This window comes from Aythya ferina (assembly GCF_964211825.1).
Source record: "Aythya ferina genome assembly, chromosome: Z".
Classification (NCBI taxonomy): Eukaryota; Metazoa; Chordata; class Aves; order Anseriformes; family Anatidae; genus Aythya; species Aythya ferina.
In genome coordinates, this window is record NC_140299.1 from 73,587,938 (window position 1) to 73,612,612 (window position 24,675).

Below are 24,675 nucleotides of genomic sequence, written 5' to 3' on the forward strand. Positions count from 1 at the left end.
GATGCACAAGGTTATATACAGTACAGAGACATCCATCAGACTATTCCAAGCATTTTTTATTAACCCACTGTTTTATTAGGAGTACAGTGTTCAGCTTACTAGCAGCAAAACCAGGCATCCTGGCTTGTATTAGGAACAGCGTGACCAGCAGGGCTAGGGAGGTGATCGTCCCCCTGTACTCAGCTCTGGTGAGGCCGCACCTCGAGTACTGTGTTCAGTTTTGGGCCCCTCGCTACAAGAAGGACATCGAGGTGCTTGAGCGGGTGCAGAGAAGGGCGACGAAGCTGGTGAGGGGCCTGGAGAACAAGTCCTACGAGGAGCGGCTGAGGGAGCTGGGCTTGTTCAGCCTGGAGAAGAGGAGGCTCAGGGGTGACCTTATTGCTCTTTACAGATACCTTAAAGGAGGCTGTAGAGAGGTGGGGGTTGGCCTGTTCTCCCACGTGCCTGGTGACAGGACGAGGGGGAATGGGCTTAAGTTGAGCCAGGGGAGTTTTAGGTTAGATGTTAGGAAGAACTTCTTTACAGAAAGGGTTGTGAGGCATTGGAACAGGCTGCCCAGGGAAGTGGTGGAGTCACCATCCCTGGAAGTCTTCAAAAGACGCTTAGATGTACAGCTTAGGGATATGGTTTAGTGGAGGGCTGTTAGCGTTAGGTTGGAGGTTGGACTCGATGACCTTGAGGTCTCTTCCAACCTAGAAAATTCTGTGATTCTGTGATTCTGTGAAAATATCATTCAGTTCCTGGTGAAAGGGCACAGGGGGATAAATCACGCATTCTGGATGCTGCCTGTGTTAGCTAAGGATGTCCATGAGGAAAAACTCTCCATCATCTGCATCTCACAGCTGCAGACAAAGAAGCGGCCGCAGTAGGGGTGTCAAAGCAGTGCAACCCTCTGGATCCTGCTGCACTTGCTAAAGCTAAAGTTCTTGGTTGTCTCCTTGCATCCTCACAAAAAAAGACAATTTCAGTCCTTCCATGGCAGACCGGGGCCCTGTGCTTGACCAAGAGACAAATTGAAAGCAACAGTCACCTTACAGCTGCCCCGAAACCCAACATTCCTAGTAAAATTAACAAAATGTTAATAGGGTTTCAGTGTCCTGGCAGCTACATGGGCTATTCGGCATCTTGTATAAATGCACATCCTCCCCAAAACAGGGGCAGTGACAACAGGCTGGTTACACCTGCAGCCAAGAAGGGCAGATGCCACATTGGGCTCTTCAGCAATGGCAGCCACCTTGGCCCCAACAAAGCCAGCATCCCACACTCCACACAGCCACTGGATCTTGCGCACTCCAGTACTTGATGCCATGTGGCTCAAAAGATTATTAGCTGCAATGCTAAGGATTATGGTCCTATGCAAGTTACCATCGGATTATTTGGTAACATGTTGAGCTTCTTTACATATCTGACAATAACTTTCTCAAAGCGTCTTACAAACCCCAGCGCAATCATCTGTATTGGGTTTATGTGGCAAGGTTTTGGTAGCATGGGGCTGCAGGGGTGGCCTCTGTGAGCAGTGCCCAGCAGCTGCCCCATGTCAGAGCAGAGCCAGCTCCAGCTGCTCCAAAAGGGACCCACCACTGGCCAGAGCTGAGCCATGAATGACGCTGGATGGACCTCTGGGAGAGCAGAGTTAAGGGGGGGAAAGAAGTGCTGGGCAACAGCAGCTGGGAGAGAGGGGTGAGAGCCAGCCCTGCAGCCCCCACGGGCAGTGCAGCAGGAGGGCAGGAGGTGCTGCAGGCAGGCAGCAGCAGTTCCCCTGGGGCCTGTGCAGGGAGAGGCCCCTGGAGGAGCAGGCTGTCCCCCTGCACCCATGGGTCCCACATGGAGCAGATCTCCATGCTGCAGCCCCCCCATGGGTGGAGGAGCCCCCGGTGGAGCAGGTGGATGTGGCCTGGAGGAGGCTGCGGCCCATGGAGAGCCCCCGCAGGAGCAGGCCCCGGGCCGGAGCTGCAGCCCGTGGAGAGGAGCCCACGCAGGAGCAGGGGGTCTGGGGGGAGCTGCCACCCACCCATGGGGGACCCGTGCTGGAGCAGTTTGCTCCTGGGGGATGGATGGATGGACCCCGTGGGGCGGAGCCGTGTGGGAGCAGGTCCTGAAGAGCTGCTGCCTGTGGGCAGCCCCCGCAGGCTCAGTTCAGACAGATGCTGCTCTGCTGTCTGGCACAAGGCTGCTCCAAACATCCTGACGTGGCCCAAATCTTGTCATGGAGATGGTACAGCACGACCATCCAGGATGGGCATGGGCTGAAAGTCTTTTCTCAAAGGAAAGGCCGGGCTTCCAAGCATGGTAGAGTCATATTAGCCTTCCAGTAACCAGCTATGGTGCAGGAGAACCAGGACGAGCTCTAGGCTGAGCAGCATGAGCCAGTGAGAGAGAGAATTTGTGTGGAAAAAGTAGCTCTTTGACTTGAGAGCTCTCCAGGTTTCAGAGTCCATGGCTCATAGGATGCTGCACGCAACATCCCTAAGTACATAGCAGGAGGCTGGATGAGATTGAACCAGGGCAGAACTACAATGACACAAAGATTCTGCAGCTTTGGGGATAGTGCTGTTTGTTTTCTGCATGACTTTTAATCCATCTGAAGGTGCTCAGGAGAGCAGCACACCTTCCAGCTGTGGGATAATGTTATTTGTTCAAACTTCTCTGCACCCTGCTCCAAACAGATATGTTTGAACAATGTTAGCACTGGGGTTCTGGTATTACAGATATAACAAATAAGTAAAACTTCAAACTCTAGAGAGAACTTTCTTCTGCCTGCATTGCTGTCGCTGCTCTTCATAACATAACACATGCTTCAGCAATGCACTATGGACTGCAGTATTTTCGGAAACTGGAACATTTTTAAAAGCTGCTTACTTATAAGACCATTTCATCTGATCAATAGAAAGTCTATGTTGAAAATATTTTTCACGTTCTCCAGTCATTCCTACCTCAGAGACAGCGATGTTTACCATTTTTTTATTCACTAAGATACTAATTGCCTTCTCATCTAATACTTCCTTCAAAACACCCACTACGCTAAAAGATACAACACATTCCCAATCTGAAATGAAATATCTGTCATTAAAAGAACTCCGCAGTACACTGCACAGAGAAGTGCCAGAGTGAAGAGACATCTTAACTGTAAATTCCCTGAATTTTTATTTTTTAATTAAAAACACGAGAGGTACTTTCCAGGCCCAGACTGAAGAGGAATGAGATGTCTAACTTTTCTGGAACTGCATGAGTAATCTTGCAGACACTCAGCTCAAACTGTATGAACACTGAGAATTAAATGTAAATATATCAATGTGTGTACATGCTAAGCATATTTATGATTTGAATCGATTCACAAAACCAAGCACATGGAACTTATGTGGTTTGTTCTGGAAACAGACGCTTTTTCCAGACTGAAGGATGTGAAAACTACTTCCCTATCTAATGTGATTCAGTACATCTGTATGTGATTACAGAAACACGTTACAGACTGCAGAGCAGCATAGCCAAGTCTCATAGAAGTTACATTCATTAAACTCTGCTGGACCATGTGATCTTCCCTGGACCTTCAATATTTGCCTGTTTCTAAGCTTACTGAAGTTCCCCTATATTTTCTAGTCAGAGAAAGAATGGAGGACTGAGATTTAATTAATCATGTTAGCCCTTCAAAAATAACAAGTCACTGTTTCAGGGATGTCTGAAGCTACTAACAGAAATCAAAGGAACTGCAGAGCTATTTCTGCTTAAAGTATATATTTTCACCACTTCTATGGATTAAAAAATGATTTTTTTTCTTATTATTTTTTTAAATGTATGTCATCATTTTGCCATCACATAATTCCATCTCATGCATAGAGCAGCATTTTCCTACAAGCACAGCAAAGACTGCTGTTTTCCTTCAGGCATCAGTAACTCGAGTCACTGCCGAGAAGGTCTTGACTACCAAAGCCATACTGTAACCATCCTAGGTGAGACACTCTTTTTATGGAGTTAAGTGCTGGCAATTCCCAATTCACAGATGCAGTAGCTCTACCTACAAAATGCCTTCCTACCTGCACCATCCCAGCAAAACATGCTCCTGCATGCTCAGGGTGGTAGGTCTCACCACTGACATGAGAGCCCTATCAGGTTATTCCTTGCTTGAAGCTTTGATAATTTGTGTTAATCTTGGTTGTTGTAGGGGCATCGGGGCAACCGAATGAGCACAGGACAGGAACTGTGGACATGTGCAGGCAGTTCCTGTCCCAAAAAGCCAAGGAAAATCCTTTTTCCAATGAAGCTACTTATGGAAAGCATATTGCTACAGAACTGGAGGAATCACTTTTACTCTCTGAAGATCCGCTTTTCAAACAGTAGGTCATGCAGATGACTCCAATTCTGCCCTAAGGGCAGGACACCTGTCTGATTTAGCTGTATGTTTTAAGTGTGCAGTTGTTCAGACTGGATGCAGCCTGTGCATAGACAGGAAGCTAACAAGAACTGTCCTGGTTCTTAATGTATGGGTGCTAAACCAGGTATTACGGCTTGTGACAGAACATCCATCATGGCCTCATCTGCAATCATTCGATAACTTGCTTTGAGCACAGAAGAAACCAAACATTTTGCCAAGTCAATGGCTTGCTGAATACTTTACAAGTCCTTTGAGCATGTTGAATACCAATCTCTGTGCTAAAGCACAGTGCTGAGCACAGAATAAAGTCCAGGATTTTGTGGGGCGTAAACATCTGTCTTCGTGAAACACACACGCATACACAGACATACCCATTGTTGATGCACAAAAATGCATTCAACTCTTTCCTAAAGGGAAAGAGCTCCCAGCCAGCCATGACAACAAGAAATCTGGTCATGCTGACACCCAATACCTGTCAGTGACTGCTGAGGCCAGTGTCATCACTGTGTTGATGATGCACAAGCAAAGATCTGCCTTCAGGATAGCTACCTCTGCTGGTTTCTGGTTCCTTGAGAAACAGAAGAAAAGAGTGCTTTAAATGGGCTTGGTCTTTTCTTTCATTATAGGCTTTTGTACTGCTGCAGGCACTGCCGCCGTGTTTAGCTGTAAGTAATCTCTCCAAAAATCTCTCTACAAGCATGTAGAAACACCTAGCCATGTCAGCCACTAGGCACTGAAACTTTGCACCAGATGCGTGCACATGCAGAAGCGGCCTCTAGATGCTACTGCAATCCAACTAAATCGGATGTCGCCGGACAACAAAACTCGCGGCGAAAAAAAAAAAAAAAAAAGAAAAAAAAAAAAGTGATTTGAACCTGTTTTTCTATAATGAAATAACTCCTCTAAGCCTGGACAAAGCACCCGCTGTGCAACCCTGCCCCCTCCCAGCTGCTGGCGTTTGGTGAACCTACGGACCGATCCCTGCAAACTCCTGCCGCCGACATCTCCCGGAGGTCCGGGCGCTTTCGCAGAGGCAGCAACTCTGTCGCTCCAGCTGCGTACCGCTTCAAAGTTGCTTTTTCCCCGAAAAAAGAAAAAAAAAAAAAAAAAAAAAAAAAAGATTGCAGTCGGTCCTCTCCTCCCCCGGCACCGTGCGGGGACCGGCGGGGGGCTACGGGGGCGCACCTGGCCCCCGCCCGGCGAGGCGGGCGGAGCGGGGGAGGAGGGAGCCCGTCCCGTCCCTCCCCGTCCCTCCTCCTCCTCCTCTCCTCCTCCTCCTCCTCCTCGCCTCCTCCTCCTCCTCCTCCTCCTCCTCCTCCCTCCCTGCGCGCCGGCGGCGGCGGCGGAGCCGCGCTCCCTCCATCCGCGCCCGCGGAGCCCCGCGCAGCCCCCGCAGGTAAGCGCCCCCCGGACCCTGGAGGGATGCCCGGCTCGCCTCTCCCCCGGGTCTCCGAGCCCGCTGTTGCCCCTTTTCCCTGCCGGGTTCCCGGTTTCTGAAAGTGGTTTTGAAGTCCCGTGGGTGTGCGGTGATGCCCGGTGCGGTGCGAGGAGGAGGAGGAGGAGGAGGTGCGCCAGTGGGGAGTGGGCTTCAAGGGCTGTCCATACTGGGTCGGACCGCTGCTTCTGCTGGGCTAGCGCCTGCGAGGTTGGCCTGGAGTAAGGAATGGACACTTGTTTGATTAAGGGTCGCTAACAGTGCTGCTATTGTTCGATGACTTAGAGCCTGTCCACATTTTCTTCTTATTTTATTTTATTCTTTTTTTTTTTTTTTTCCCGTGAAGCCGCTTTGGGTTTAGTTATACCAAGTTGAGGCAGTGGAAAGAGTCCCAGCGTTAAAAAAAAAAAAAAAAAAAAAAAAAAAAAAAAAAAATGGTTGCCACCTTTCTCTCCTGACTTCTTCACTTCGGACGATGAGCCCGCTGAAGTCAGGCAGAAGCTGCACTCCTGTGTCCGTGGTGCTGGCAAAGGTGCGGGATGGGCAGGGGATGAATGACAAGCACAAGGGTAGGGAGTAGAGGAGAAAGGCTGGGAGGGTGGAGAGCGGGAGGGAAGCTTTAGGACAAAAGCCGTTAGCAAACTAAAGTGAGAAGAGGGAGGTGGAACCAGAGGGACCAGCTTTGTTCCTCTCGCTCTTTTCTGCATGTTCTTTTCAGATAGCTCCGCAGTGGGAAAACCTGAAAAACCTTCTTCCTGTGAAAGTGCATGAAAAGTCTTCTGTACAGCTCTTTAGCAGAAAAAAAAAAAATGTTGGAATATGTAAACATTTTTTGTCTCGTGAAGCTCTCGTTGAAACAAGCTCACACCTCTCTGATTTCTCTTGCAGCTGAGTGTCCATGAATAAATTAGAAGCTGCTCTAATCCCCACTTTCTCCTTGTTTTTTTTTTTTTTGTTTGTTTGTTTGTTTGTTTTGGAAGATCCGAGGCAAACTAACTTGCAAGAGCCTCTATAGGCATCCTGCACTCCCAAAGGGTCAGGGAAGTGGGGTGGCTGCAGCCGCTGGCTCTAACAAACTTTTGCTCCTGTATCTTTTCAAAGAAAGGCTCTTGCATACTAGGTCCAGTTTGGTGCGCCGTACCATTTGGTCTGAAATGAGTCACCCTCAGGTCTGAGACTCATGTTTCAATTTGGCAGCCAGGACTGCGTGCCATGCAGCCTCGTTACTCCTGTGTTAGGATGGGTATAGTGTAGTATTAAAACAATATGTTCTGGCAATTCCAGCCATGGGCTGAAGCAGCACTGTCTGTATAGGCGTAACCGAACTTCTCTCCTGCAGCTTGCCAATACTGGCTCTAGGCATGTTGTGCATTTCTCCTTAAATGATACACGCTCAGACTTAGAAAGAAATTTTTGATACACCTCTCTTTTGTTGTTGCTTTTATTAATTATTAACTACTAAAAATCAGGTGTTGCCCTTCTCCAGAATAGCTTGACATTGTCCCATCCTATGCAATTGTACATACACTGTGGTTGTTCTGTCTGCAAATTAGTTTCAGCTGCAAATAACTGAGGAAATGTTATTTAGGAATACTGGGAAGCTGTTCTGTGCTCGGCGTGGTGCTGCTCTTATCACTCCCTATTGCAGGTTGCACTGGTTAGACCCTTGGCTGCCGCAGTAAACCTTGTTCTGGGAAGTTATCTGTAATTGTGCTGGATGGAGTGGGAAAAATACTGACTGGTGTCTGCTTTCTTTCCCTCTCTTCAAAACAAATATTGAGGACGGAATGATTAAACAGCTTTTGAGACAAAACACGTGTGCAGTGCGAAACTAGACTGTGTACCCAGCTTTAATATGTGAACCTAGCGTGTGAGTAACAGGCCATCCTGTCGCTGTGAGCAAGGACACTTAAGGCCACATGGCTTTCAACAGTAGCTCTGGAAGAATGTGTTCTTACCTAAAATACAATTTCTTCACTACAAAGAAATGGGATGAAGTAAAAAATAGTCTTTAAGTTGGTCCCCTGGTAAGAGTCACAGTGAAACTACGTGGGGAGCCCAGGGGTGTTGAAGGAAGCGTTTTGCCCTGTAGCTGAAGCTTAGGTAGAAGTTATATAGGGTTAGCTTTTACATCTCTATGACAAGCCATTAATAACGCTTGAATGAATAATTAATGGTTTCTCTGTAGCCTCTCCATTCTGACCTTGCCTTGTCCAGCATTCAAGGGATTAAACTGAATGGTGAGAATTCCTGCCAACTATCTTTTGTCACAGGGGGACCACCACCATCCTACCTTTGGGTATACAGCAGCTTTGATTGTTGGCTCCTAGAGGTAAGCAGCCTCCGTCGGGTATCTGAAGAGCTGGCTTTGAGCACCTCTAGGTGGTGACCTGCCAACACTCACTGAACACTAGCACAGTGTCATTGCTGTGTGGATGGCTGCTTTATTGTATGGCCGCAGGTGAAAGCAGGCTCTGCCAAAATCCTGAGGTAGTTCTGTTGCTGGATGAGGAACTCTTTGTAATTGCTTTTCACGGTATTGGTGATGGTCCAAGGACACCCAGAACTGGGGAGTGGGAACAGGGGGTACTGTCAGACTGTTTTCCTTATCATTTCCAAAAACAATTTGAAATTTGATATATTCATGGGAATTCTCCCTCCCCCACAGAAAATAAATAAATAAATAAATAAATAAATAAATAAATAGATAAATAAAAGGTGTGTGCAATTTAAGGGACACTTACAGTTAGTTTATATCCATCTAGATGAATGACTTCTAACTACAAACAGTGCTAGCAAAAAGAAGCTGTTTTACTGGAAGGAGGATAGAACAAAAAATATTTGATCCATGCACAGCATCTTTAGTTATTTGTACGTAATCTGTTATTTCACTGAGTCTTCCTTCACAGTGGGTTATATTCATTTTTCCTTTTTTTTTTTTTTTTTTTGGCATTTTACTAGTAGAAAAAGAAAAGGAAATGAACAGACTGACTTCAAAAAGTAAACAGAGCGGTTGAAAAAGGACAAAACAAAATTGCGGGACTTATCAAAAGGCAGCTGTAACAGATGAAAAAAAACTATTTGCACTCTTTTTTTTAATCTCCTTTCCTTTAAGTCTGCTTCCCCTTCAGGTGAGGTACCCATTTGAGTTCTTACAGTTTAATGATAATATGAGGTGAGAACACTACCCACTGCTCTCCAGAAAAACCTAATCGTGAGTGACTCACGGTGGTGATGGCTTGAAATGGTAGTGATTATACATGCGTAATTTTGCTTTTCCAGGTGATACTGCAGAAAGGTGACATGTCTCAGTGGTGCCCCTTTTGGACTGAACTTAAACATTTCTCTTTTTGTCTGCTTTTTCATAGTAAACTTCATCAATGACCCATTGATGTCAATGATGAATCTGTGTCAAGATTGAACGGCTTTGGATCTGACCCAAGGCTAATGTGTCACTCTGACAGAACTATGAAATTATTCCCAGGGCAGAGGAAAGCTCTGTCCAGGGAAGAAGAGATGCTCTTCTGTTTAGATTTCAGGGGACTTGAATTTTGGTTTTCTTCATTTGTCTTCCAAGCTCAATTGATCTAAAGCAAGTCGTAGCTACATTCCTGCTCTTTCACTGCTGTTCTGAAGGAAATTGAACATCTGAAGCAAGTCTGCTGCCTTATTTTGATTTTCAATAAGCTAGAGGAGAATTCTGAGAATGGTCTGTCAATGTATATCAAGACCTTATTGCTTTCACCCAATGCTGTTTTTTGACGTCCTGTCACTCTTCCCAAGCAGATGAGAAGCATACCTGGTTTGCAAAACCTCGGTCATTGCTTGGCTGAAAGGTTGCACTCTAGGATTAAATTGTTTCTTCATTTTTAATATCTGGTGCCTCTGATTCTTGAAATAGTATTCGTTTGTTCAATGTTTAGTGCTGGTAAGGAAAAGAGCCCATTTAGTGTCCGTTCAGGTAGAAAACACATGGACTCATCCCACACGGCCCCACTCCATGATCATTGCATTTCTCCAACAAGCCCTTGAAACAGACCTTTTGAGGTGGTTCAGGCTCTGCATTTCTGTGTGGGGGAACAATAGCCATGCTTGGAGCAGTGCAAAGTCTTCAGCTTTTCCTGACAGGCACAGCCTGGAGTGGTTTGTTAAACACATTTTTCTGAGTCCTGCCTTCATGTCCGACTGGATCGAGCTCCTTCTTGACCCAGATAATGTCGGCAATTACGTGAGCTCACATAAACGGGAGAGTGCCGGCGCCTTTACCCCAGGGTACAGAAGAATTTATTCATAAAACGAACATTGTTCATCACATCACATGTGGTGTTTTCGCCACAGGTACCACTTGTGAGAACTGCGCCACATTTTTGTGCCGACTGGATTATTTTTGTTTAAAGTTACTTTAACTCGAGAGGCGTTGGAACTGCTTATTTTCTTTGGCTTCTGCGTGGCATACCCCAGATAACATTTGGAGGTGCTTTCACCTTCTATTTAAGAATACAAAGGTGCCAAGTATGCGAGTCTAATATTGTCTTTCTGCATCTGCTTCTGTGAATAACAGGCAAACCTCTCCAGAATTCATTTTTCTAAACTGTTGGAAAAAAGTGATGATGAGCTGGGTGTCTGCATATGATGAAGTTCACCTCTGTGCAATACACCAGTGTGAGGCCTGCACACCATTTCACCTTTTCCTCAGGAATTTACATGCTGCAGTGACCCTCTGAGTAGGGTGAATTTCACAGGCACTCTCTAGACAGTGCACTGTTTCTTTGCCAGTTAGAAAATGTATTGCATACTGTACTGCTTGCAGGAGCAAGCAAAAAAGCGTTGGATTGACATCAAAGGCAAAATCTTTCTGTACAAAATGCTGGAGATTTTTAGAGTGGTAAAAGTCTGGCAAAGGAAATGCATACTGTTTTTCATTGTAAGCCCCTCTCCCTCCCTCCTCCCCCTCTTTTTAGGGAGTGTGTGTCAAATACGAAATGGTGCCAGCACATTATTTATGGGAGCAGTTTGCAGAGACTTTTCTTAGAAGTTATTTAGCCATTTGGGGATGATTGTTTTCAGCCTGGATGGAAAAATGTATGTACAACTAGGGCAGTATCCTCTTTTTTCCCTCTTTTTCTTTGTCATGAAGAAGCTAGCTGCAGCTTTGTTTAAAATAAATAAATAAATAAATAAAAAGTAGTGAAACTTGTGCCTTCCTTTGAAGGTGAGTGATTATTTAGGGCTGCTGAGCTTAACATGAACTCCAGCAAAAACTTACAGGTATCTGAGCAGTCAAGGAAGTGCTGTACAGGTCACATCCATTTTTTACATGGTTGGTTACGCTTTGGACTGGCATTTGCAGGAAAGGAGAAGGACTGCTAACCTCTCAGGAGTAATATCTACTTGTAATACCTTACAAGTGTGCTGAGTGTCATTTGTCTGTTGTAATGCGGTATTGGTAAAGGATCCATAGCCAATGGATTTCACTGAATGTTCAGTGGTGAGTAGTGCAATCTGTTTTCAGCCTGGGGGTTGGACCTACAAGATGGTGTCCTGAAGCCTCTGGGCTGCTGCTGGTGGTTGCAGGAGAGAGTGAATGCAGCTGCAGTGAGTGCTTTCATCAACATTACAGCTAGTAGAAGGAAATTGTGTGCACGAGATGCCTGTTTGTGTAGCTACTGTTCCCATGCATACCGTGACAGGTATGTTTCTAGCAATTCCCTGGAGAGACTGGGTCTGTAGCTTTACAAGGTATGTACAGTGGTGAGGTGAGCTGCAGTGAAAAGGCGTTGCTTTGATGTGGTAATGAAGCTGTAATGTAGGATGTAGAGGGACAATTTGACTACATTGCCCCAGGTTATGCTTTAGGATTAAACATTTTAGTACATATCTGCAGTTGCCTCATAGCTTTAAACATATAAAACTAATTGTTGAAGCACAAAATCATTCAGGAAATTGCCAGAGGAGTGTACAACAAACCAGAAGAGGTTCAGACAGAAGACAATAAGCCTGTAAGTCCCAAAGGAAAGCGTTGCACAGTAAATTCCACACTAATACCTCATGGTACGTGAATATTGCACTTGGAAGAAGGTATCTTTGCAAATGTGTACACAGCTCTGCTGACAAGTCAGGCTGATGGGTTTTTGGCAAATTACTGGTACAAGACAATATCTTGAAAGTTTTCTGGGTCGCATCGAGAATACCCCGGGCATTCCCATCTTGTCAGGAGGAACCAGACCCGGGTACAGGAGCACCTTGTCCTCTGTGCCACAGTGACACCTGGGACCTACTGGGAGTCACATTTAAAGACGTGTGTACCATCAACATCATTTAGATTCAGTCAAGAAGGGAAGTCTTAGCTTTCAGTAAGTGATTCTTGGGACATTCAGCTATTTCTGTCCATGTGTCGAGTTCAGGATGGTGTTATAATATGGTTTGAAAAATTCCCCCTCTTGTAGACACAAGGCCAGTACTCCAACACAGTCTGTGCTTCCTGTGCCTTGTCCAGGAAGCTGGATTTGCTTATCATTTTGCTCAGATGTTGCAGCATGGTAACTAAATGATAGTCGATGTTTGGAGAAGTATACAGTATTCAAGGAATACCATTGTAAATGTGATATGTTGTACTTAAAGGACACATCCATAACTGTCTATGGGGCTCAGTGGTCTCTGTTTTTGCTTGCAGTCCCTCCCAAAATGCTGCAGCACCTGCACTGAGCACAGTATCTGTGATTTGAGAGCTGTCCCTATGTGGCTAGCTACAGGTCAAGTTCATTTTGCTCCTCTTTGGATGGAACTCATAAAAACTGCACCTGAGAACAGAGTGTATCCCCTTACAGCAAGTATGCAAACTGGAGATGGCTTTTCCAAATCAATGTTTGCTGTCCTCAAGTTCCTTATTTACAGCCGTTGCAGCATCCAATTTCACATGCCCCATGCAACTGAGACTGCAAGGTGACTGAAACTGCAGGATATTGCTGTGATCAAAGCAATTCAGGTAATTAGTGAATAGGCTTAAAACAGGTCCATAGAAACTTTGCATTTTTGCAAACAGCTGATAGGAATAGCACAGCTCGTTGCCTGATTCTCCAACAAATGCAGTGTGTTTCTGTTCCTTGCTTAAGCTTCACAAGCAAAAGCATCCTAAGAGGCTCAGCCTAGAGAAAAACATGCAGGGAGAGCTGTGCAAGCTGATGACAACCTGATGACAGGAGGGAACCACGTGATTGTTGAACACACAGAAATGCCTTAAAACTAAGACGCCTCGACAAACATTTCTGCTGTGGCTCTGCAGTTTGCATCCTCAGTGTCTCCTTCATGTAGTTCCTTATGAGCAGAAACTACGTTGTCCAGATTTTTGTGACAAACTTCAGATCGAGAGACTTGATTAACTTCTATCTATTTATTTTTTTCTGAGTGCTCCACAAGGTCTGCACAAAGGGGCTCTCAGCATGATCATTTTGGGAAAGCAGTTGCTTTTTGGCACCACAGCATCTGCACTTTAGCATCGGCAGGCATGTGGGAAGGGAGGGAGAGAAAATACCATCCTCCCTCGGATCTGCCAAGGCAGGCCATGTGTCTCAGTCAGCCGCGGGCCCCGGCATGATGCTGCTGTGCCTCTGGCTCCCACAGCTCTGCCAGAAGCAATCCCTGCCCCGTATCCCCCTCTGTCATTTCTGCTTGAGGTTTGATCTGTATTCCCCCTCCACAACTGTGCAGAAGGGACTCTCACTGGTGTGAGCTGTGTCTCCACTAGAGGGGGGTGCCAGTATAGTTATACCAGGAAACTTTGAGGATTTGGTGAGTTACACTGCCTAATGCATCCCGACAGGCGTGGTTGGTTGTCTGCTGGGGTGAGTGGAGCATCCTTGGAGGCAGAGCTACTGCGGGACCCAGCAGTGGGTCCCAGCAGTGCAGCATCATCCACAGGGGCTGGCCGAGCAACAAGCACTGGGTTTCTCCAAAACGGTGTTGATTCAGCTAGAGCGCTGTGTGCATGTTTGCAAAAGTTTGGCCAACCTCGAGGATGCTGCTGAGCCCTGGGAGAGATGGATCGTCATCAGTGGGCTCGGTCCTTCAGCTTTGCTCTTGGGGATGAGCTGGGTGCCCCTCTGGAATGCCCAAGAAGTCTGGTGGAGGGGTGGACAGCAGCATGCTCCCCTCATGTGGCCCGAATCCCTTCGACTCCTTAGTTTAGGTGTACGACCACAAAAAGAGTTGTAATGGTTCCTCAGTAGTGCTTCTGCTATCTGTCATAACAAGGCTTTGGAGTATGTGTGTGTGTGTGCGCTCAGGTGTTTGTGCCTGTGGTAAAGTAAGGTCCAAGGAGAACATTTGAGGCAAACTACTTAATTCTATTTTTGTTTGTTTGTTTGTTTAATGTTTTTTTCTTTTTTTTTCTCTTTTTTTTTTTTTAATATATAATAATCAATTTTTCTACAGTTGCATTTTTTTAATCAAACTACTTTTTCCCTTTCTTTGCTCTTTAAAACTTGTGCAAAGCAGTGCATCTGACAAGAAGTAAGAGAGAGACTGGCTAGTGCTCGGACACAAACTTTTCCCTCATTGTATAAATGTTGAAAGTACTTTTTTTTTTTTTTTTTTTTTTTTTGTTTTCACATCAATTGCATTCTGCCTTCTGGCTTTTTTTTTTTTTTTCCTCCTGAATTCCTGGTATCTCCCAGACACACTGCCTGAAATATGTCGTTCCTGCTGGACGGTACATATGCAGAGGACCTAGTCAGAGAAGCTGAGTAATCATTGAAGTATGGTGTGAATTTACAACAACCTACTTAATTCACGTGACCTCTTGTATGCCCTGAAAGCCCCGTCTGCTAAACACAACTCAGAGTTAATCCAAGCCAACTCTTAAAGGGAATTAGTCAAGCTGCGTGCTAATCCCCTGTGTTTACCTGCGTATTCAGATATGCAGCAGCCTGAGCTGTATCAAACCTAACCTGATAATTGAGAGGGGAAGGGTTGGAGGGGAATGTGATGAAATTTTGGTGTTTTCTCCATCGTTTCGGGGCATGTTTCAGAACTGATTTGTATTTATAAATCTTGAATTTGTGGAATGATCAGAATGAGCTACCTGAGGCCAAAACCCCATACTTTGCTGCAGCTCTCTAGTAAATACCTCTGGAGGTGCTGCTCCCAGGATGTTGTGGGGGTATATGGCTTCCTGATCATCCCTAAATGTTGTTCCTCAAAAGCTGCAGCTGGTAGAGGCAGGGCAGTGTAGATGGAGAGGCATATGGTATGGACCAGGGGGTTAAAAAAAGTCCTTTTGATCCCCACCCAGAAATTAGCATCCAACCCCAGTTTTACATCATGGGCTCACAAACTCCACGTGTATTGTTGTGAGCACACTTGCATGGTGGGCAAGAAGTAATTACCTTTCATTTGTCAACATTAGGATTTTTGTTGTCTTGAGCTACTGGGTTCATTGTCCCTCCATTGTGGTGAGATCAAAGGTAAGATCTTATTTCTGGGTCACTGCTGTCCATCAGATAAGTTTGTTTGTGGCCTTGGGAAAAAGCAATGACGTGAGAACAGGGAATTTAAACCCTGCCATTAAGATAATTCTTTCTCGTTGTCAATTCTAAGTTCTTTCAGACTTCGTTTGGCTTAGCTATGCAAAATGCAGTGCAGCAGAAATTACCAGGATAACGGCCAATTGAACTGATGCAGATGTTACAGAAATATTTCTGAATCAGCTTGAGTGTTAATTCTAGTTTGTTCTGAGAGATTGATAAACAGTTACTGCGTTGGTGCTGGCCTGAACCACATTAAGCTGATGCCTTGCAGTCTTTCGTGTAGTTTTCTGTGGGGGTTGGGGGGCATATTTCTGCTTCAGATAAACTTAATTAAACTCCTGTTTGCACACCATTGGTCAGGGTCCATGCAGATCTATATTAAGATGGTACGTTTTGTAATTTGAGGTTTGGGGTTTGGCATGCTTAATTGCGGACTTCCTTGGCTTCAGCATTTCCAGATTATTGTATTTCGTGGTGGTTCATTTTGTCTGAAGAATGAACATGTGTTTTGTGTGTGTGTGTGTGGAGGGGGTGTATTTGCTTTAACTTCGGTCCCCCTCAGAGCTGTTTAGAGAATTGTGACATTCTGTTATCATCCAGATGTTTTTTATCCAGTGAAAAGGATAATGCCTGAACGTCTAAATACAAACTCGTTTCAGAAGAATGCCAGACTACTACTACTTCTTTGTGTTTTAAACAAGAAGTGGATCATGTCAGGTAGGGTTAGCAGATGGAGTCTATGTTGCTGATCCATGGAAGTGTTGAATTGTATTACTTTGCTTTTTATTTTTTGAAAGACATAGTAGAAGTCTGTAAGTTATTATGAAGAACATTTCTTGCTGCTTTTCCTGCTGAGGACGCATCTTTGTATTTTAAATGGTGATTTATACCTTGATACGAGGATTTAGCCTACTGTTGTCTTACTGATTACTAAGAAAAGTAACAAGGAGAGTTCTCTTAGTTAACTCTTACTTAAATTCTCTCCACTACCTGTGAGAGGCCATGCCTCCCCTCTTGGCTCTGTGTTGTGAAAGCTGCTGCTTTCAATCCTGGCATTCAGAATGGCTTCAGTGAGCATCTCCTTGCTTGGGTTTTGTCATTGTTTATAATGGAGGAGGACAAAAGTATGCACTGCATTTCCTTTTTACATGCCCCCACCCCAGTGATGCTGGTGACAGTTAATGATGCATCCTAAAGGATGAGCTATCCATGGTGACTTTGAACTTTTCTCCCCGTTGGTTAAACTCTTCAAATTTCAAGTCTGCCTGTAGGAATAAACCATTTTGAAAGAGTTTCAGAAATTGTTTTGAAATAGCTTATTTTAGAAGCATTCGGTACTTCAGAAGTCATTACGATGAAAGTGCAGATTATGAAAACATTGTCATATGACGGCAGTTTCCTTGTGGTTGTGCTCTGAGAGACCATCCACATTGAAGTTACTTGTTTACATAAGCCTGAGCACATTGGTGTTACTTTCCAGCAGTCAGTGTCTACGCATATTTTTCTCTTCTTTTCTGGTGATTCTTTTATAAAGTTTATTTTAGAGTAATGGAATGATGTTGAAATTCATTGATGGCATGAGTTATTACTCTGGCGTTTTCCTAGTCTACATTGCCTGTACTTGAAAGAAGGAAATCAGAAGTTCACTTTCAGGGATATCTTATTGTTCTAACATTCACTGATTCAAAGAAGAAAAAAAAAAAAAGAAAGAGAAAATGAACAATAGAGCAGCTGCTGCCTACAATTGTTTATTGCAGCTGATGCTGTGGTTAGTACAGATACTTTAAAGAATTAAATTAATTTTTTTTTTTAGTTCGTTTGTTGCTTTTTCTGTTTGCTTGTTCATTTTATCTTATGCCAAACTGATCATTTTGGTGAAGAAGCTCCTAATATAACTGAAGAAACACATACATGCCAGCCAGCATCCCTGTGGTGGTAGATGCCCACTCACCCCCTCAACTGAGAGCAGGAGGAGGCTCTGCAGCTTTGCTGAGTGGCAAAGTAAAAAGCATCTCTAAGCAGTCTTTAATGTGCAAGAATTAATGAAGGTTGTTAGGAGAAGCTATACTGCTGATAGGTAATGACTAAAATAAGTCTAGATGTTCTGACTGGTGATGGGAAGGCAGCCTATCAGAGGTTGACATGTTGGTGTAAAAGGTGGAAATGCAGGAAAATGAGAAAACTGAGGAAGCCACGCAGAATTTCTTAGATCTTTCAGACAGAGCTCAGAAGAAGCTTTTCAGAGAAGTAGGAAGCTTCAAGAAAAGATGAAGTATAATTATGGAGAAATTACAAGAATATGCTGTCCAACAGATGTTTGTAGAACAGAAATAGCATAAAAATAAGCAGGAAAAAAAAAGCTGAGCAAGTGAGGGAATGGAAATTGAATAGTGCAAACTGACCTTGGTCTGGGAAGTACACAAAAGACTTTTAAGAGGAACACCTAAACAAACCAAACAGAAGTTTTGTCTGATGGTAGATAAGATTCTAGAGAGCTCAATATGTAGCAGAGTGAGAAAAGGTGTCTTGTGTTCAGTGGGGGAAGAGAAGGTTATGGACAGCATGGTGGTGGCACTTTTAGCAAAAATGTTAAGATACGATGAGTGCCTCCTGAGTTCTTTGAAGCTCATCTGAGCAGTATGAAGAGAAACTTGGAGTGCTGCTGCATGCCTTGTGGATTAGCCTCCAGCTAGGTGGAATTCACTCTGTACCATAACTGACAAGATTTAGGGAGAGTGCATTTATGATTTCACGTTACAAAACCAAATACTGTGGATTTGTTCTTTCAAAATGTGTTATTCAAAATGTGTTACCTACTTATTAGTAAAACATAGCATTTGCTTTTTAATTTTAGAAGTCAAAATAGTAAAGATGCACGTCCCCTAAAATATCCTGAGGCAAAGGAGTTAATTGTTTTGGACACAGAAAACTAGAAACACCCTTTTTTTTTTTTTTAATTTTTTTTCTTTTTTTTTACTTTTTTTTTTTTTAATCAGATACAGCAATGTTTAGTTTCTTGCCTTCATGATAGGATGCTTATGTGCCTTAGAAAAGACCTTTTAAGTGAGCCTCTTGCTACCACTGACACAGAGGAGGGAAGATGTGTTTTTTTTCCCTTCAGGATGTTCTTGGTCCTTTCAATTAATCTGAAAACAAATGTCACAATTGGCCAAATAAGCACCTGTTCTGCTTCCACCAACACTGTAGTGACGTCTCCCAGCCATCTCCTCAAATACCTTTTGCCATGAGTAACCGGCAAGAGGAAGTCGTGTAGGTATGTGTAGCAGAGCAAGGGGGGTCAGGGCTCTCTGACTTTAGCAGGGATGGACCTGTAGCAGATGCTTGGGGAAGTGGGAGTCCTCCTGCCTTCCTTGCCTGTCATTAGGGTCATCCACAAAACACATGAGAATTTCATGGGCACAGGATCAGGCTCTTGGTTTGCCAGGATAAACGAACAGACAACAACAAAAAACAAGAAGACAAAACAAAACAAACAAAGACTGAAACAATTCCAAGAAAAAGGAGTAGCTTGCAATCTTAGGAATATTCCTCTTACTAAAGAGACTTTGTGGTGGCCACAGAAGGACATCTATAGGATGTTTCTGGGGATCAGCATTACAGTAGCTAAAGGAGAAAGGCACAAATGCACAGGTTAATTGCAGATGTTTGAGCTGTCTGCCCTTTGGTGAAACCCAGTGCATAGCTGTGGTCAGCCTGCTTTTGTCATCTTCAAAAGGGCAATGAGGCATGGTGAAAGGCAAGCCAGGCTGGCTTATGGAAATGATTTCCCTGCAAGCTGAATGCTTCAGGATAGTGTATGGTCTACTAAAATTTTTGCACTGCAAGTTTGTGGATAGAGATTTTTTCTTTTATATATATTCAAATTGATCTTCCACTATTTTATTTATTTATTTATTTATTTATTTATTTATTTTTTGGATGGATAGAGGCTCTGTTGTTGCCCTACTGGGATGACTGGGAAGGTTTTTCTCCTGCCCAATGTAATGTAAGCAGATGGTTTCTTGGAGCGAGTGACTCTGCATAGCACTACTCTCTTACTGTTGTAAATAAGCAAAGTGTGTGGTAAAGGAGTAACGTGATGGATTTCCTCCATAATGGTGCACTGTTGAGGTAGGTGCAGTTCCACTCTCTGCAGAGTTCATAAGGCTGCTTGGCGAGGAGGCTCCACCTGACACGTTTCTGCATTCCCTGCTGAGCTCTTTGCTGGCTGCAGTCTGTCACGGAAAGATTTAGCAGCAGTCTTGCAGTACTCAAGAATTACTAATTCTTGAGGCCAGAACAATGATCTCTTCCTGATTAGCTACAGAGCCCCTATTCAGAGAAGTATGGCTGATGTCATTTTTTCGAAGCACAGGCTGAGCTGCAAGTGCAGATGACATCGTTTTGAGGTTCTCTGTTGATCATTGTGTTGTGGAAGGCTCCTACCCAATGTGAGTGCAAATTTTATCATGTGCTGAAATAATTTTCTTTTTAGCCTTGGATTACTGCTGAAAACCTCACCTTTCTTCCCTGTCTAAGGAAGGCTAAGATTTGTATTGTGCTCCTGAACGTGAAAGACTGAGGCAATGGAAAACATCAGCCTTTTCTAGCTGCAGGAAGCTGCAAAGTCCCCTGGAGCACCTTATTAAAAACCTTGGAGGTGTACAGGTGTGAATTGGCTGAAAGCAAAAGACAGAGTAGAAAAGGTGAGTTCCTCTTTATGTTTTAGTGATACCCTCTTGGATTTCTGCATTTTTATTTGGACTTACTAAGTTAGCTCTCTAAGTTAGCTGAAATTTTTTGGTAGATGCTTTTCAGATGGATGGGCAAGTTGACATTAAATTTCCCAAGGAGTTTTTTATTGTTATTTTGGTTTACGTGGAAGCTAAATGCTCCAGACAGAGATGCTGTTCTCGGTCAAGCAATCTGTGGGGTGGCGTACTGGTAAACAAGCATCATGCTGTTGATGCTGCTGGTGGCTAAGATGTGGTCATGCATGTATTATGCAAAAAGTATGCATCATGCAATCAAAGCCGACATCATGCAAACACAGAAACAGATATATTGGTAATGTTGGACCACAGCAATAATAAAATCCCTGATACTGTGGGTATTTTGTAACGCTGAATCTCTTCCAAGACAATTGTTCAGGACTTTTTCGTCCTGAAGACGGAGCAGCAGCAGTGTAAACAGTATCTGCTTTGACATGTTCAGGGGCTGGGTTAGGTCTGGGCTTGTGAAAGTTTTTGTCCTTCTGCTTTTCTTGCTGCCGATGTCACAAGTGCTCAGATCGTAACAGCCTGAGATGAGCCAGAAAGCAGATGATGTGCACGGGATAAAAGCAGGATGTTTCTGAGCAGCTGGAGCAGGGGATCTCCACTCTCGTGACCTGACCTTGGGGTGCTGCTGCTCCTCAGCGGGCCAGAGCATGCCAGTGGTGAGGCAGCAGGTAGCAGGCACGTGCTGCCCAGAGGTCTTGCCGGAGGCTCCTGCTGTCCCTCCGTGCTTCTGCAGAAGGCCGTGTTAGCCTGCCCTGCTGCTGGCTCTGTCACAAGCTCTCACTGGACGTCCTGTGCACGCTGGAGCTCTGGTAGTGCTTCTACAGCTCTGTGCCTTGGGAGGCGGCCACCAGCTCCATGGATATTATTGCGAAACCTCATCGCCCTGCCATATAGCCAAACGGAGACTGCAGGAGGGAGGGGTTAGTGCCACCCAACTGTGGTTTTGGGGCCAACCAGATCAACGCTCCACTGCAGCTGCCAGGTTGGGTACTACTAACTAGTCATTTGTTGATGACTGTGAAGCATGTAAAATACTGCATTATTCGTGTATCTTCCTCCCTTACTCCCTTTCTCACTCCTTTCCTCCCTTTTCAGCCTTTTATTTAGCCGCTTAATTTGTTGCCTGTTGTTAATTTGTTGTATCAGGTTAGAAATGCATCCTTCTTTTCTTTTAATAATTGCTGTGGAAATGTTTGTGCATAACCAGTGCATTACATCACTGGTACAGATATCCTGAGAGCAGAAATTACCTGGATGGAAATTGATGTTATTGGATTAACTCACTCAGCCTGCAAAAGAGAGTGTTTCATCTCTTAAACTGTGTCTACAAATAACTGGCCTTTAATGCCAAAGTGAATTAACCATTGATTAGTGAAAAGAAATGACTAATTAATTTCTCCACAGAGCCAGGGATTTGATGGAAAAGTGTCCCTGGGTATGGATTAATTTCCAGTTGCAGTCTGGGCAATGTGTGTGCTGCATTCTGGGGATGGGTTGTTATTTATATAAGCATCTTGTAGTCTATGTCTAAAACACAATTTTTGGCTCCCATCTGATGTGATAACATAACAACAGTGCAGAAAACTTTACTATGTTTTCTGTGAGTGTCTTGATTATTATTTTTTTCTGCAGGACTGAACAGGTAGCTTGGTTTCGTGGCATCTTTAGTCTGTGATAGGTCTTTCCACTCAAACTGAAAAAAATTGGCCTTGTGCTTTGGGCTGGATGTAACTTTTGTGCTATGAACTCTTGCTAGTGGAAAAGAGACAATTGTGTATGTTTTACTCTTCATTTTTTGCAGTTTCTGTAAGGTAGGGATTTCTCATCATTGTGCCTGAACTTATCCATATACTAGCAAATTTCATTAAATTCATGTTTCTAGACTGTGAAGTTAGGCTCAGAAATGTCTGACCTTCCTGGCATAGGCTGTTTCCAAGCAGGTGACCATAGTGCCAACACTGCAAATGGAGTGGGCTTTGTGAGGAGGTGTGTTCTCCACCGTGACCATGGAGGCTGGCATTGCATGGGCTGTAACAACAGGTGTAACTCATGCTATTTGATGGCATCAGGTCTAAAGACATGCTTAATAGTTGCAAACTTTTCCTTGTATAAGCATATACATAGACATTGTTATGATGCCGTCAGTGCACATGACATCAGAAACAGATAGTTGCCTTCCGTACTTTTATTGACAAAATCATTCCTGACTCCAGCAGTGTAATTTCAGATTCACTGCTACTAAACCAGCTTAACTGGTGCTGTTACTTTATCCTGCCACTTACTGCTATAGTAAAGGATAGTGGATGCAAAGACAGTCTTTATCCTGCTTGCTGGGGAGAGCCAGGCTGGTGTCAACTATGCGGCAGAAACTGTGGAGCAAAACATATGTATTTGAATGCACACAGCATCAGAGAGGTTTGAAAGGTATGGTTAATTTCGCACTAGCTTCCAAGATGGTGACAGATCTTTTGAAGGAAGAGAAGGGGAGGTCCCTCTTCTGATACATAAGATACTTGAAGGGGTTTTTGCAAGGAAAGAGACTCTTTGAGTAAGAAAAAAAAAAAAAAAAAAAAAAAAAAAACAGCAAACTTGTTGCAGTTGTTCAGAAGGATTTAAGGTAAGAACACAGCAATGTGCCACACCATCTACCAGGAAAATTACTTCCTTTTTTGTTTTTATCTTCTGCTTCTTGTACCTAATACTGAATCATAGCTATTAATGTACTGCAGTGTTTTTAATTAGTGAGCAAGCTAGCTCAGGGCACAGAAGGCTATCTTCAGTTACAGGCAAAATGCATCCTAAAACAGAGAGGGTGGAAGTGGGAGGAAATACACATCACAGAGATCATAACCACTGGAATTAATTTAGCTTGTCAGAATGCTTTGACAGGTCATTCAGTGGAGCTTCACGTCTCTTATGCAGATCACTCTGCAAAGGTGTTTGTCGTGGCACACCGTGCGCTGAACTCACTGCGGGATTCAGCAGTCTGGTCCCTGACACAGAAGCAGACAGACTTTTCCTGACACGCCACACGAGGCGTGCCATGTGAAAAGGAGGAGGAAAGTCCTGAGGTGACAGGACAGGGAGCTGGCACACAGCTTTTCCTCCTTTTTTTCTGCCAGTTGAGAAGTAGTGAATGTGTAAAAAAAATGCAGTGCAGTATGCAAAGGTTTGCAGAGACTCAGTGCTTTGGTGAAGTCAGTGCTGACAGCAGACTTTGGAGCATGCTAAAAGAATTTCACGGAGACCAAGAACTCCTTATCTGCATTTCTGTGGTATGAATTGCCCTGTGCCAGTCTGGTGAGACCATCATTTCACGGTTGCTGGTACCTCCGCTCAGTTATGAAATCATATTGGTATATCCTGTGGTTTTTCAGATATTTTTTTTTGTTGTTATTTCTTTGAAGTGTATGTCAAGATAAATTTGAAGAGTTGTTGTGAAACATACTTTTTTTTCTGAATAATTTTAAGCAAGTGAATTGTATTTATGTAAACAAATGCGTACACCTACTGTTCAAGGTCTGAACGTTGTACGCAATGAAGTCTTTCCCTGAAGTAACATAAGGACTCAAAAGAGGTAATATCTTTATGTTAGGAAGGGGCAATGTATGCAATGTGCAAAAGAAAGCCAACATTTTTGCAATAGTTCCTCGCAGTCACTATATTAAAGGAAGAAAGAATAGTAAGTTCTCTTCTCCTTTCTTAGCAGCATGAAATTGAAACTAATTTTCTGCCTTTCATTTGTACTTTATGTGCTAGACAGTGTATCTGTAGTTGTTGTTCTATTAACATGGTGAGGTTACTGAAAAGGAGAGAAACACCTCCATAGTAGGTAACTGAAAAGTCATGTTTGTGTTGTAAAATCTCCCCCCTTTTTCTATTTTTTATTAAAAAAAAAAAAAAAAAGGATTTTTTTAAAAGATTTAAAAAAAAAAAAAACTCCCCCCCCCAAAAAAAAGATTTTCTTAAACTAAAAGACAAAAGGTTGGAAGAGTCATATTACTACCAAACCTCCCGTCTGTATGAGATGGAGCAATCACAGACTTCATAAGCTAAAATGAGCAATGAAGAAGTATTGAGTGTGCTAATACAAATCCAGACCTCTTGGTGCAAGAGCACTGAGTAAAGTTGTGGGTCATCCTTTTGAGTGCAAAACCCCTGCAGGATGCAGGGAGCAGCATAGAGGTGGGCTATATTATCGCCATCACTCTAACAAGTGGAGAAATGAGGCAGCAGCTAGGCTGAGTCATGGTTACAGCCCTTCCCTGGACCACACTTCCTTGTCTTTTTGCCTTGTAAGGCTGCCGTGGCAGGGTCATTCTGTGTCGAACAAGCTCAAGCTTACAAGCAGCAGTTGTCTGGCAAAGGAGGCTGCTGGAGGTGAGTGATGCCAGATGATGGCTCTTGGATGGCAAGGCTTAGGGTGCCATATGAAATGAGGAATGTCTCTGGAGCGACATCTGGAAGTGGAGCCCCTCTCTCAGATCATTTTCTAATTTTCTTGCCTTTCTAAATGTTGTTTGACTGTTGTTGTTCTATTTTCCTTGACAGGCTTATTGGTCCTAG

General features: G+C 44.0%; 1 protein-coding gene and 1 long non-coding RNA gene across 5 annotated transcripts in view; one reads left to right on the forward strand and one right to left on the reverse strand.

The window, feature by feature from the left end:
* Positions 1 to 723: 723 nt before the first annotated feature.
* On the reverse strand, positions 724 to 6,048 carry LOC311427006. 2 transcript variants are annotated; one of them, XR_014687155.1, is made up of 4 exons: positions 5,783 to 6,048; positions 5,345 to 5,444; positions 4,842 to 4,937; positions 724 to 996 (listed from the first exon to the last, which is right to left on the reverse strand). It is a non-coding gene; the product is annotated as an uncharacterized lncRNA (long non-coding RNA). The 2 variants fall into 2 exon arrangements; XR_014687156.1 differs by having other exon boundaries at positions 4,842 to 4,930; positions 5,341 to 5,444.
* The window catches only part of LPAR1 (lysophosphatidic acid receptor 1), a 70,378-nt gene continuing 51,343 nt past the window's right edge, over positions 5,641 to 24,675 (forward strand). Inside the window, exon 1 of one of the 3 annotated variants that reach the window (XM_084503930.1) lies at positions 5,641 to 5,765. The gene's annotated coding sequence lies outside the window, so the exon portion shown is untranslated. Of the gene's footprint in view, positions 5,766 to 20,012; positions 20,035 to 24,675 lie in introns of those variants that run through there. The other 2 variants (XM_084503932.1, XM_084503931.1) reach the window with 2 other exon arrangements.